The sequence below is a fragment of the Scyliorhinus torazame genome, chromosome 10, assembly GCF_047496885.1.
Source record: "Scyliorhinus torazame isolate Kashiwa2021f chromosome 10, sScyTor2.1, whole genome shotgun sequence".
Lineage (NCBI taxonomy): Eukaryota > Metazoa > Chordata > Chondrichthyes > Carcharhiniformes > Scyliorhinidae > Scyliorhinus > Scyliorhinus torazame.
The window spans coordinates 76,694,372-76,708,559 of NC_092716.1; the positions used below are offsets into that span (position 1 = coordinate 76,694,372).

General features: G+C 41.9%; 1 long non-coding RNA gene across 2 annotated transcripts in view; it reads right to left on the bottom strand.

Moving 5' to 3' along the window:
• Positions 1 to 6,383: 6,383 nt before the first annotated feature.
• Positions 6,384 to 14,188, bottom strand: part of LOC140384832 (uncharacterized) — a 41,165-nt gene continuing 33,360 nt past the window's right edge. Inside the window, exons 1-3 of one of the 2 annotated variants that reach the window (XR_011933161.1) lie at positions 10,241 to 10,303; positions 10,054 to 10,126; positions 6,384 to 6,949 (exon numbers count right to left, since the gene is read on the bottom strand). This is a non-coding gene — a long non-coding RNA (uncharacterized lncRNA). Of the gene's footprint in view, positions 6,950 to 10,053; positions 10,127 to 10,240; positions 10,304 to 14,188 lie in introns of those variants that run through there. The other variant, XR_011933162.1, reaches the window with a different exon arrangement.

Consider the following 14,188-nt stretch of genomic DNA (forward strand, 5'->3'; position numbering starts at 1 on the left):
GAGGAAAGGGCAAGGTGGTACCCTGCCAATTTACCTGAGCACCCTGGCAGTGCCACCTGGGCACCCTGGCAGTGCCACATTGGCACTGTCAGGGGTACTATCAGGGTGCCAGGCTGGCAGTGACATGGTGCCTGGGTGCCAGGTTTGCACTGCCAGGAGTGGGGCTAAGGGGGACCTTGCTTATTGGAGGAGGAGTGAGGGGTGGTTCCAGGGGCCGTGACAAGTTTGGGGGGGGATGAAAGGAGGGTTGATAAAGTTGGGGCGGCCTGAAAGGGAGGTGGGGGAAATTTGGGCTGCCGATCAAAATGGCGCCACGACCTGCGAACAGCAATTCCTGCTAATGAGATCAGCTCACAAGCAGGATATCCCTCTAATTACGGCCTCGGCAGGGAGAAACTCCCGATGCCACCATAAAGACAAAGTGCCACAATTGAATAGCAGGGTGTTTCTCGGGTATTTCTCGGCGCTGCAGCTGCCAAGAAACACCATGCTCAATGCGGCCAATAACAGACCTTAGCATTTGTCCGCTGAATCATGCCCATCGTCACTGGAGGCTGAATTGTCACTACCGAAGTGGGAAACAGGAACTGGGTTTGCTTTTGGCTCAAAAGTCTACCTTCAAAGGGAAACATTAAAGTTCAGATTTTCGTATAAAAAGCCTATTGCTGATATTGAAATGGATTTCCTGTCCAACCACAGGGGTGGAATGGAGGTAGTTCAGATGAAGTATGGGGATGAGGATGAAGTGGAAATACAGCAGCCATCACTGAAGTTGCTGGCTGCCTAAGGGAGACATTTTTGTGTCAAACCTTCTGTTGCACAAGACGGAAATAAAATATCACAGGGGAGCCGGAGGCCTGCCATCAGGGACCAGGCAGCGCCCGCTCCCCCCCACACTTCATTGATGGTGAACTGGATTTAATGTTGGAGGCCATGAGGGGGAGGAGGGAGATCCTATTACCAGAGGAAGGCAAGAGGTGGCCACTGCATTGTGCAGCTGGAGCTGCTCCTTGTTTTGTATCATCTCCCTTTGCCTCCTCTTCCTCCTCCTCTCTTGCCTCCTGCTCCTCAACCTCCCCAATGGGCTGTCTCCCTCTAGGGTCTCATCATCCTCAAGGTCCTTGCCCCCCCCAGAGGTCCATGTTCCAGAGAGCCCAGCAGACCACTATGATGACCAAGAGCTTGGCATATGGGAGGGCACCTGGTCCAGGTACTAGAATTGCATCTACCAAAGTCTGATAGTCTGCTCAATGGTTTTTCTGTTGAGCAGATGGTATTGGTTGTATTGCCACTATACCCCTATTTGTGGTTCATTTAGAGGGATTAGTAACCATCTCTTCAAAGGATGTTTCCCCCAGGATTCATCGACACACATTGTAAAGATCTCAGACAGTCTGGACTGGTGGAGGATGAAGGAGTAATGACAGCTGACAGAAAATGAGTGCATGCGTGGATGAAGCTCTTGTGATTAAAGAACAGTTGGACATTGAGTGAATCAAAGTCCTTCCTGTTAATAGACCTCAATGGCCTTTCACTGGGTATCTTGATGGCCACAATCGATGATTCTTGTTCCTAATGGAATCCAACACTGGAGGCAAAACCCATGCCATCTGCCCCACGCGGTTATGGCAGTGGTTAAATTAATGGAATGTCAAGCTCTAAAGAGGGAATCAGTGATCAGTGAAATGCTGTGGTGTGTAGCTGTTTTTAAGATGCCATGAATGTCCACAACTGATCTTTAGAAAGATGTGAAAAAGTTTAAATCAACAATGACTTTGATGGCCACTGGCAGAGCATGACAACCAATGCTGGGAGGTGCGAGGTCTTGCGCGAGGAGAGCACAACTTTCTGTGATCATCTGGACAGTCACAGTCTGTAGCACGAGTTATCCGTTCACTCCAGCTCGCTTTGTCTTTGGTGATCGATTGTGTGTTGAGTATTTGGCCTGTAATGCCTTCCTGCCCTTCTTTCCTCCCTCGTACCTTCCTGGTGCCCTGTAAAGGCAATTCCCCTCATCACTACTGGGCCCAAAATCTGACAGTCAGGCCCCTATTGATTTCCTTCTGGGTCGGTGGCTGCCCAATTTTCCTTGTCAGCCAGCCCCTGCGATGCCAGGGGTGCCAAATCCATTCACAGCTCAGGCGCTGAGTACCCACTCTCCCTACCATCTTTGAATTGCCAAGGGTGCCCCGTTACCAATTTTCCAGACCCTTTTGGCCCACTGACCCTCATCTGCGGCCAATGTGATCCTTGGGGAAGCTATGACTGGCTCCCCATTTTGTACTCAGCTCCCTTCAGAGGACCTGCTTCTGAAGGCGCAGTAACCTGTCCAACCCTTAAAAAATTTGAAACTGAACCTCTGACAGGCTCTTAATGAGAGTTTTAATTGTCCTCACTGGGATCAGAGCGGAATTCCTGAACTGCACTACCCCATCCCAGAGATTATTACCATCACAGGGATCAATCCCTTCAAATTGATTTTCCACCTGGCTCCTGTGTTTGTGGGCTGGCCCTGACCACCCCCCCCTCCCCACCTGTCTCCATTCCTGACTTCAGAAACACCTGTAAATGCACACCTAGTTCTCTTGCACAGGATAGTCTGCAGGCGATGATTAGGAATTGACAGTTCAGATTATTATAATATTATAACCCTTCCATTAACTATTGCAAAGTATCTATTCAAACAATGGAGATGGGTTGGTTTTGATTTCCATAAGAGTCCCTGGCAGATGCGATAATTAAGTGGCCTTAAACCTACAGTTATTATTCATAGAATCCCTACAGTGCAGAAGGAGGCCAATCGGCCCATAGTGTCTGCATGGCCCTCTGAAAGAGCACCCTACCTAGGCCCACTCCCCAACCCTATTCCTATAACCCCACCTAAGATGTGTAGGTTAGATGAAGAATTTCAGGGATAAGGCGGGGGAGTAGGCCTAGATAGAGTTGTCTTTAGGGGGTGTCAGTGCAGACTCGATGGGCCAAATGGCCTCCTTCTGCACTAGGGATCCTGTAATTTTATGAACCTACACATTTTTGGACACTAAGGGGCAATTTAGCATGGCCAATCCAACTAGCCTGCACATCTTTGGACTGTGGGAGGAAACCGGAGCATCCGGAGGAAACCCACGTAGACACGGTGAGAACATGCAAACTCCACACAGACAGTCATCCAGGGCCGAAATTAACCTGGGTTGCTGGTGCTGTGAGCCAGCAGTGCTAAAACACTGTGCCACTGTACCCCTCTCGCCAATCATGTCAATGGACAAGACCAATCGGAAAAGTGTGCTAATATAATGAACACTATAAACTAATACATTATGAGAAGTTACAATAATAATAATAATAATAATAATAATAATCTTTATTGTCACAAGTAGGCTTACATTAACACTGCAATGAAGTTACTGTGAAAAGCCCCTAGTCGTCACATTCCTGTGTCTGTTCGGGTACACAGAGGGAGAATTCAGAATGTCCAAATTACCTAACAGCACGTCTTTCGGGGCTTGTGGGAGGAAACCGGTGCACCAGAAGGAAACCCACGCAGACACGTGTAGACTCCGCACAGACAGAGACCCAGCTGGGAATTGAACCTGGGACCTTGGTGCTGTCAAGCCACAGTGCTAACCACTGTGCTGCCCACATATAGTTTTTGCTATATGTCATTGTTTTAATCAACGTCTACCAAATACCTCAGCACTGCAGCAGAATTTTTGGCTACTTGCTGCTCATTCCAGATGTCTAACATTATATTTGATCTGGCAGCGTAATTTAACCACTTGATGCCTGAGTCAGCAGTACTGAACAAAGTTCTACCTATCTATCTATCGATATATATATATACATATATATGTATATCTATATACAAAATCGATAATTACAAGCCTACAATTTTGTAATCCATCCCAGAAGACTTGTTTCAGTAAAGAAAACTCTACTAATAATAAATAAAAATTAAACAATTTTGTTTGCCTAATGAAAATAGAATGATACATTTTGTACCATAAGAAAGCAGGTTGAAGGGGTTAAAACTTTTTGACGCCATAAATGTTTTTAAAAAAAAATTCTTCTCCCCCTTTCGGTGAATATGAAATAGCTTTAATATTCCTCCAGATTCATAAACATAATCCCAATATTTCAAAGCAAGTCTGCTATCAATTACTTACATAACTACCACAACCTGCATCATATCAGAAGAATAATGGTTATTGGTATCAGTGAACTAAAGTTCCATCTTTTTTCTGTGGTTTAGATATTCATTGATTTATTGAAAATGCACAGCGTCTGTTAGTTGTCACTGTTGTTGGCCTAATTTCAGTGTTGATTATGATGCTGCCACAATGCATATGATTACATCTCCTCCCTTTCTCCTCTCTGCCCCAGTCTCTCAGGGCTGGCTGTCACACAGAGGTTTGCTTTAGGGGTTTATTAAATATGCACCTTCCAGTAGGGTTTTAAAACTCAAGCTAATCTCATCAGAGGCCAAGAGTCCTCCAGATATGTAAATCTACATCTGTTCCTCTTCAAAGGAGAGATTCTCCTGGATTACTTTAGGAAAAACACATCCCACCCGGATGTAGCCAATGAACCAGAGAGGGGAAAAAAAAAGCTCCTGTGGCAAACGTGGCACCTCTGTCTGCTGCTAACTCACTGAGATCTGACGGCAATGAAATTACACTTAATGTAATTCACTGTTAGGTTTAAGAAGCAATTAAGTAAGAAGCAGTGGAGTTCTTGCCGTAGGCCGTTGGCTCCAATGGGGATGGTTTAAAAAAAAAGCAAATGATTCTAAAGCTGGTTGCATAAGTAAGTAATAACATCGGCATGATCTGTAGGTGGTTGTCCAAGTGGAGTATTGTAAAAAAAATATATAAAAACAGAATCTAAGCTGTATTGCATTGAGAAATTGAGCAAATTTGTCTTTCTGGATGGCTTATTAACCATGCTGGTTGATTAGGACTGGTAATTACATTCTGTAAATTAAATAAGGCTGTCATATCGGCCAAAGTATGTAGTTTAATATCTATCAGGGGATGTGATAAATATAGTTTCAGAAAACCGCATTTTAAACATCTGCACATGGATATTAGTCAGCTGCTTTAAACGTAAATCTTTTTTTTCTCAGTATCTGAATAAATAGAAAATCCTCTGACTTACAGCTCACAATGAAAAAGAATCTGAATTTGAACATTTCATATGATAATGCGCCAAAAACTCTGTTAAAGCAGAGGTACCTCAAATATTTAAGTTGAACTATCATACAAAAAGCGCTCGCCTTCAGTTCTTAGAGATAAAAAACTTTTATCATGATGTATGTGTCAAAAGAATTTCAGTACTCAGTGCGTTGGTTTATCATATCTCACATTCTTCTGTGCACATTACAAGCAAAAAGGACCTCGATTGCATGAATAATAAATTGCTTAAAAGACTTTAAAAACTGTTTTTGAAGTCGAAATTGGAAATTAAAATTTTCATAGGACCAGCATTAGACTTGAAGTAGGAATCCTCAACTCTTTGTAAATAGATTACATGGGGATATTGAAGGGAAATGTGCCTGTTGGAAACTGTAAAATGTGAATATCTATTTCTAATTTTTATGTTCTGTTATTCACTATCCTTAATGTTGGGGCGTGATTGTGAAATTTTCTTCAGCCAAACCTTTTAGGAAAGCAACTCTGCACCTATGTTCAAAGTGGTAAATGTTCATTACAATGCAATATTGCAAAAAGGATTGCATTAAGAATGAGGTAGTCAAAGTTAAGCAAATGGATTTCAAATGTTTCTTTTTTAATCATGCAACCAAAATATTTCAAATGGTGAAAGCAATACAGTGAAGGATAGAAATGAAACAGTGGGGGTGGGGGGGGGGGGGGTGCGTATTATGAAGGGGGAAGGGTGGGGGGGCAGTTCTTCTGCTGAAATGGCAGCCAAGTGGTGGGGGGGAAGCGGTACCTATGCCAATTTCGGTGTGTCTCCATCAAAGTTTCAACAGGAAAATTGAAAGACCCTGGCAGAGATTCAATCCATAATTACATTCTATTATATAATTATATTCATGCCTCGAATTGTCCTCCAAGCTAGAGAAATCACCTATGATAACGTTGATGAGATTACTTATTATTCTGAGATGTCTTTTTCCCAATTTCTCACACTTCACATTTAATTCCCTGTTTTTTTTTTCCCCCTTGAAAGAAATTGCTGAGGAACAAAGTAATCAAAAACTATGCCTAAAGTGAAAATTAAAAGCACAATGATGTTTTAATTAAATAAGGCAAGTCAAAGTATTCTGCCTACCACACACCGCTCATTAGCATGGGCCTTTGAAGTGGAGCACGATTGTTTAAAAAGTAAAAGGGAAATATATATTCAGTTACTGAAAAGTCAGTATCAGTCAGATAAATTATTACTTCTAACGAAACCATGGCAGAAGCAATTTAAACTCAGGTTTGCATGTCCATTAAAATAGATCATGGCAATCTGGGATTAAAAAAAATGAAGTGAAATAAAATTTGAACTGTTGAAAAGTCAACATCATTAGAATAACTGTTTTTGCTCCCAGGTGCCAAATGATTCCATAGTAAGAGCTTGAAACAAGGGATGTGCACAGCCAATCAGATGAAAGAACTCTAAATCCTTTAATTAGTACCCAGTGAAAAGCAGACTCTTTTTCTATCAAACTAATAAAAGTGAGAATATGTGCTTTTGTTGCTGATCTTTGCAGCCCATGTCTTTCCTATGTTCTGAGCGAGTGCAAGAGGAGGCTAATCAGGTTTATGTAAAGCCAGTTCCTGCCTGCCTGCCAGTCAGCAATATCTCATTAATTCAGTCATGGCTTGCATCATTGTTCTCCAGTGTTTGAAATTCACCAAGGAACAGGGATTTTTCTTAATCCTGTCCATCAAAGATAACATTCTGAGAGCTGTTGCCACGGCCTGGGTTAGAGTTCGGTAGTCTGAAATGAGAAGAAAGATTTTGACTTATTTCAAGTGTCCTGTCTTTGAAATATGACGGTATTTCTGAGGAAATCAACATCAGTGACAGTACAAAAGATTTATATAGAGCAAAAATCCTATGACTCGGATCAAATCGCTTAGAAAATCAGCACCTGCAGGAAATAAAAAACTGATAAACTAAAACGAAGTTTTGAAAAAACACCGCATGAATTTCTGACAACAGGTTTAAGGTTCACATTGATGATAAATCTGATTTGAATGGGTTGTGATCAAAATTATAATTTAGTTTCCACACTGTGGTGCGTAATGTTGTGACATAATAGAGCAAATTCAGTCAACAGCATTTACTAAAATTATCTGGCTTTGGTTTTATTATTCTTTTGATCTTTGTTCATTGTATCATGCATTTCTCAATCTGTAAAGGGTACTCATGCTCTCAGTGTATCGTGAATGCTTCTTCACAATGCTGACAAATAATACCAGAATCTAATGTATAGGTAGTTCCAGCATTATTTATCAAACTTAAGCGACTTGATTTAAGTGTCAAAATGCTTTGGGAGAATGGACCCGGGATGATGGTCACAGAAGATAAATGCATATTTTCTATATACGCTACAATTGACCACTGAGGAAATCATCACCAGGCCCATTATACTTTCTTTGACTATCTTGGATTTCTGTACTTTGTTTTTACTTGTCAAGTTTAGTTAAAATATGAAAATAAAATATTCAAAATGATACCATATCAATTCATTATATTCACTATATATAATGCACAATACCTGAAAAAGAGCTAGTTGCATTTTTCTAGTGCCTTTCACAAATTCAGAATTCCTCAAAGCACCTTACAACAAAGTACTTTTGATGTGTTGTCATATTATGCAGCCTCAGAACCAGCAACCAATTTGTGCATAGCAAGCTCCCACAGCTGTCTTGTGCGCAGATGGTAGCGTCCCTGCCTCTGGGCCAGAAACTTTGGGTAAGAGTTCCACCCTGGGACTTAATGGCTAAGGAAGGTGCATTCATTACGCTGTCAAACAGGGTTGAGTGCGATTTACTGGCCTCACCGCGCTCAACTTGGTGACCCGGCGAGGCCGTTAAATATTGTGAGAGGCCACCCAAGCACTGCCAGAATGCCCAGGTGGCACTGCCAGGCTGGAAGGGGCACATACAGGATGCTAGATGGCAGTGCCAAGGTGCCCGGTGTAGTGATATCATGGTTATGTTGCAATTCACCGACTGACCACTAGGAGTCTCATTAGTATATAAGTGAATGTTAGAGTCAGGTGACCTCAGACTGACTAGAGAGCTGGGAGAGATATAGTGGTTTGTGCATGTTCATACTATTATTCATCTGCTGTTTTGTATGTATTTGACCCACAGTTAATGTTAATAAACCGTTTATAGCTTTAGCTACAAGTGTTCTTGTAATATAAATCAGGCCATCCAACAAGAATATTACAGGTACCAAGGATGGATGGTATTAAACACTGAGAAAAAAACTATCATATCATCGGTGAAGCCTGCCACGAGGTCCACAGATATGTGGAAATTTTGTAGACTGCACGAATGAACTACATGGAGTTGTTGAAGCCACCAATGAGTCCCAGATTTCATAGTAATGTGGACAGCAACTGGTGTGTGTTTAAACAACAATTTAATCTGTTTCTTACTGCAGTAAATTTAGGAAATCAATCAGATTCGCGTAAGGTAGCGATGCTCCAAACAGCGGCAGGGCACGAACAATTGTCGTGTTTAATACGTTTAAATTTGCAAACGATGAAGATAGTAAAAATTCTAACAAGGTAATCCAAAGATTTGATGGACATTGCACCCCAGAAAGAATTAAATTTACAAATGCTATGTGTTTAGATCACATTTACAGAAGACAGAAGAGTCCATAGATAATTTCATCACTGATTTAAAGTTAAAAGCTAAAAGCTGTAATTTTTCTGCAGTGGAATATTCCATGATTCGGGACCAAATTGTGTTTGGTGTGAATTAAAATAAGCTGAGGGAACAGTTTCTGAGGGAATCAGAGCTGTCTTTGGAACAAACAGTTAAGATTTGTCAGGCTCACGAGCTAGCAGCACAGCATTCTAAAATGTTTCTCAGTAATAGCGGCGTCTTTTTGGAGGAAAACACACCGGTTACCACCCTTTTTCCAAAAAGGCGGGAAACTTCTGAAAAAAGGCAGAAAGTTCCTGCAGCTCTTGCACACCAACAAACAGGTTAAAGATCAGGATGAAGTATTTCTATGCAAAAGATGTGGTCAAAGGCACAAATTAAGGCAGTGCCCAGCGTTTGGCAAGTTTTGTTCCAGATGCAAAGGGAAAAATCACTTTGCTCAGAATTGTTACTCTAAGCTCAACCCCAGATCAGTCAGCACAGTGGAAGACAGTCTCCAGTGATGAAACATCACTGTTTATTGGAGTAATAACAGAGAAGAATTTTTTTTTGGCGTCATCAAAAAATTCACCAGCACTTAAAAAATGCAAACTGATACTCCATTTAAAATAAATGCCGTTGATAAGGACAAATGGCTGCTACCACTTGAAGAGAATGGTACAGTGGTCCAATTGAAGTTAGACACTGGTGCCAAAGCCAATTTAATCAGCATGACTGATTTTAAAAATCTAAAAATCCAGCCGATTAGAAGAAATGACAAAATATCCCTGAGAAGTTATAATGGTTCAGGCATTAAATGTTATGGTGCTTGTGACCTGAGTGTGGTGGTGAAAAACACAGTTTATTCTGGTCCATTCTGTATAGTATCTGAGGGGTTGGATTAATTATTAAGTGATCAGTCCTGTGAAGAAGTAGGTCTAGTGCTTTTGGTATATAAAATCCGCAAAGAATTGGATCAACACTTCAACGATTCTGAGCACATTATCAGCCAATTCAGTGATGTGGTCACTGGTTTTAATACACTACCATTCGGCAACGAGATACAATTTAAAGAAGATGCATTATCTAAAACACAGATGCAAACTATTAGTAGTGAAATTGCTGTAGATGTAGATCTGCATGTCAATTTCATTTCTACCCTATCACCCGTATCGGATACGAAACCACAAGTTATTAAGAAAATAGAAGAACTTACCAATGGGGTAAGTTCCATGGTATGTGTGAAAGAAAAAAATGGTGATACTCGTACAGGCATGGATTCCAAAGATCTTAACGAAAAAAGTGTGCATATTGTAAAACAATCATTACAGTACTGCAGGAAATGCAAAACATTAAAGCAAAACAAAAGCAGTTATATGATACAGTGTCTAGAATTTTACCACCTCTGAGTAGTGATGATATTGTGAGAGTCGAAGATTCAGGCAATTGGTTGAGAAAAGCCATTGTACTTGAAGAAGTAGCACCTCGTTCCTACAATGTACAGATAGAGGAAGGGTTGGTTTTAAGAAGAAATCGCCGCGCGCTCTTGAAAACCAGAGAAGACTTTCGCAACAATGTGATGAATGACGAATCTACGTCAGAATCAATGTCAGCTGCAGTGTCAGGCAGTTCAGCAGTTCCTGAGCATGAGACTGTCATGGAGAACATGGAATCTACAAGTTCCGGGCAGCACGGTGGCAGGTTTGATCCCGGCTCTGGGTCACTGTCCGTGTGGAGTTTGCACATTCTCCCCGTGTTTGTGTGGGTTTCGCCCCCACAACCCAAAAGATGTGCAGGCTAGGTGGATTGGCCACGCTAAATTGCCCCTTAATTGGAAAAAATGAATTGGGTACTCTAAATTTTTTTTAAAGAATCTACAAGTTCCGAACAGCAAAGTCAAAGTTTGAGAAGATGAACCAGAGTCAGAAGAAAACCTGATTGACTCAACCACCAGGAGTCTCATTAGTATAAAAGTGAATGTTAGATTCAGATGACCTCAGACTGACTAGTGAGCTGGGAGAGAGATAGTGGTTGTTCATACTGTTATTCATCTGTTGATTTGTATATATTTGATCCACAGTTAATAATGTTAATAAATACTTTATAGCTTTAGCTACAAGTAGTCTTGTAATATAAATCAGGCCATCTGACAAGAACATTACATCCATGTGCGAGGTTGCCCGTGCCAGGGATTGAGACCGGGGGTCCTTTGCCCTTAAGAGGTGGGGCGAGGGAGACTCGAGGACCCCGTAAGAGGTAGGTTAGGTGCAGTGGGGCGGTATGGAGGCTGAGGTGGGGTGGTTGAAAGATCAGGCTGGCATTTAAAAATGGTGCCCCGTTCCATGTATACTCTTCCTGCACTGATGAGCTGAACTAGTCAGTGCAAAGAATGATGCAAGTGCGCCTGTTAAATCGCGCCTGTTGAGTGTGTCAAGCTGCAATATCCTTCCAACACGCCAATGGCTGGCGGAAGAGTGGGGAGGCTCCTGGTCAGCCAAACTTGATGTGGATTGGAGCCCCTCAAACTATAACTCCCTGACGACAGACTAGTGACCCGTTCTGGGAATACCTAGCAATGGAAATAGACGAAAGTCTGCCTTTAGTACACCACTAGGTGTGGGAAGAGAATTGGAATGGAAATTCCCAAGGCAGCAATGTGATGATGACCAGAAAGTCTGTTTTAATGATGTTGGTTGAATGATAATTATGCTAAAACACTGGGGAGAACTTCTTGGCCCTTTTTGAAAATAGTGCCATGGGATTTTTTTTATATCCACTTGAAAGGGATTTGATTTCTAATCTGAAGAATGGCACCTCTGACGGTACAGCACTCCTTCAGTACTGTGCTCAAGCCTTTGATGGAGAGGAGGCAATGCCACTCCTGGGTCACACAGGATGCTGCTCAGGTATTCAGAAATAATGTTTTGAAAAATTTGTGAATATTGTAATAAATTCACCAGAATTTATCACTTGACGCATTGACAACAATTCTGTATTTGACACATTGGAACAAACTTTGGTATAACTAAATCACATGAAGGCAAATGTTGGTTAAGAACAACAGAATACAAATACAGATATTTTACTGAGTCAAGTTTCATTTAGGTGCAATTTAAAATGTCTGCTCTTGCAACAAAACCACAAAAATATCTTTGCAAGCCCTCGCAATAGTTTTTTTTAAAATGCCATTTCAGAATGAGTGCAGTACATAAAGAGAACTTTATTTATTGTTCTTTAGTGCGTGCTTGCTTTAATCCAGGTATATGCCATTTCATAAATCACAGGAATTTACTCTTGCAGCCAGGGGTCTGCCTGTGTGCCAAGCATTGTGCAAAGGAAAGCTCATATCAAAGCTCCAAAACCTAGGACTTGGCTCCTCACTCTGCAACTGGATCCTCGACTTTCTAACCCACAGACGACAATCAGTAAGAATAAACAACAACACCTCCTCCACAATAGTCCTCAATACCAGGGCCCCGCAAGGCTGCGTACTTAGTCCCCTACTATACTCCCTGTACACACACGACTGCGTGGCAAAATTTGGTTCCAACTCCATCTACAGGTTTGCTGACGATACGACCATAGTGGGCCGGATCCCGAATAACGACGAGTCAGAATACAGGAGGGAAATTGAGAACCTAGTGGAGTGGTGCAGCGACAACAATCTATCTCTCAATGCCAGCAAAACTAAAGAGCTGGAAATTGACTTCAGGAAGCAAAGTACTGTACACACCCCTGTCAGCATCAACCGGGCCGAGGTGGAGATGGTTAGCAGTTTCACAATCCGAGGGGTGCACATCTCCAAAAATCTGTCCTGGTCCACCCACGTCAACGCTACCGCCAAGAAAGCACAACAGCGCCTATACTTCCTCAGGAAACTAAGGAAATTCGGCATGTCCACATGAACCCGCGCCAACTTTTACAGATGCACCACAGAAAGCATCCTATCTGGCTGCATCACTGCCTGGTATGGCAACTGCTCGGCCCAGGACCGCAAGAAACTTCAGAGAGTCGTGAACACCGCCCAGTCCATCACACGAACCTGCCTCCCATCTATTGACTTCATCTACACCTCCCACTGCCTGGGGAAAGCGGACAACATAATCAAAGACCCCTCCCACCCGGTTTACTCACTCTTCCACCTTCTTTCACTGGGCAGGAGATACAAAAGTCTGAGAACTTGCACGAACAGACTCAAAAACAGCTTCTTCCCCACTGTTACCAGACTTCTAAACAGCCATCTTGTGGATTGACCTGATTAACATTACAACCCTGTATGCTTCACCCGATGCCAGTGTTATATAGTTACATTGTTTACCTTGTGTTGCCCTATTATGTATTTTCTTTTATTTCCTTTTCTTTTCATGTACTTAATGATCTGTTGAGCTGCTTGCAGAAAAATACTTTTCGCTGTACCTTGGTACACATGACAATAAACAAATCCAATCCAAGGAAAGACAATTACTGGTATTAGTCCTTTCCTTATAAAATTGATACCGGTGGAGTTTAACAGAGGAACCTCTGATTTAAATTGGGCTTCACTAAGAGTAAACAGGAATGGTACTGATTAATCCTTCCCCTCAAATTCAGTAAAAGAACAAGAGAAAAACATGCAGAGGAATACTGACAATCCGGGGCCTGGTGGGCACTAGCCTGGGGCCCGGATCTATTTAGTGAGCCACTGGAAAATCTGAATTTAAAAAGCGAATTGGACTTATACTGTTTAATTTCTTGGCTGACTACAATATAATGGTACATGGGGTGGGATGATCAACACTAACTAACAGAACTGATAATGTTAGCAAAATCCAAGAATTTAGCCTAAGTGTGTAGTGATAGTTTAAAGAACAATAAAAGTCCCAGCAGCATTTAAGGCATTTGTTCAATGAAGTTATTATAGGTGGTCTGATAGCTGTAACCTCTCAACATTTGACTCGCAGCTTTGAAAGCCATGAGATTCAATACCAGACTTGACTGATGTTCACAAGTGTGTCCACAGCAGGTGTCTTTCAGGAGCTCTCAAAAGACTGGTTGGATGGAGCACTCAATGACACTTGATTTAAGAGGATTGACGGGGGAGGGTGGGTGCAAAAGTGGGGGAGGGAACTAGTTGACGAGCAGGACTTCAGAAATACGCCTATTAATTGTATCGTTGATTAAAGTGAAAAAAGTGGTGTGAGTTGGGGAAATAATAAGGAAAATGATTCCAGCAAATTAATAATGTTAAATTGAGTCCTTCTAGGCTACCTCAGGTGACTTCAAGTCACATCAGCCAGTCAACAAAACACCAGTGCACCGTTGTGCAAAAGGGCGACAGATACCGTGCTCAGACAGGTATCTCAATTGCCTGT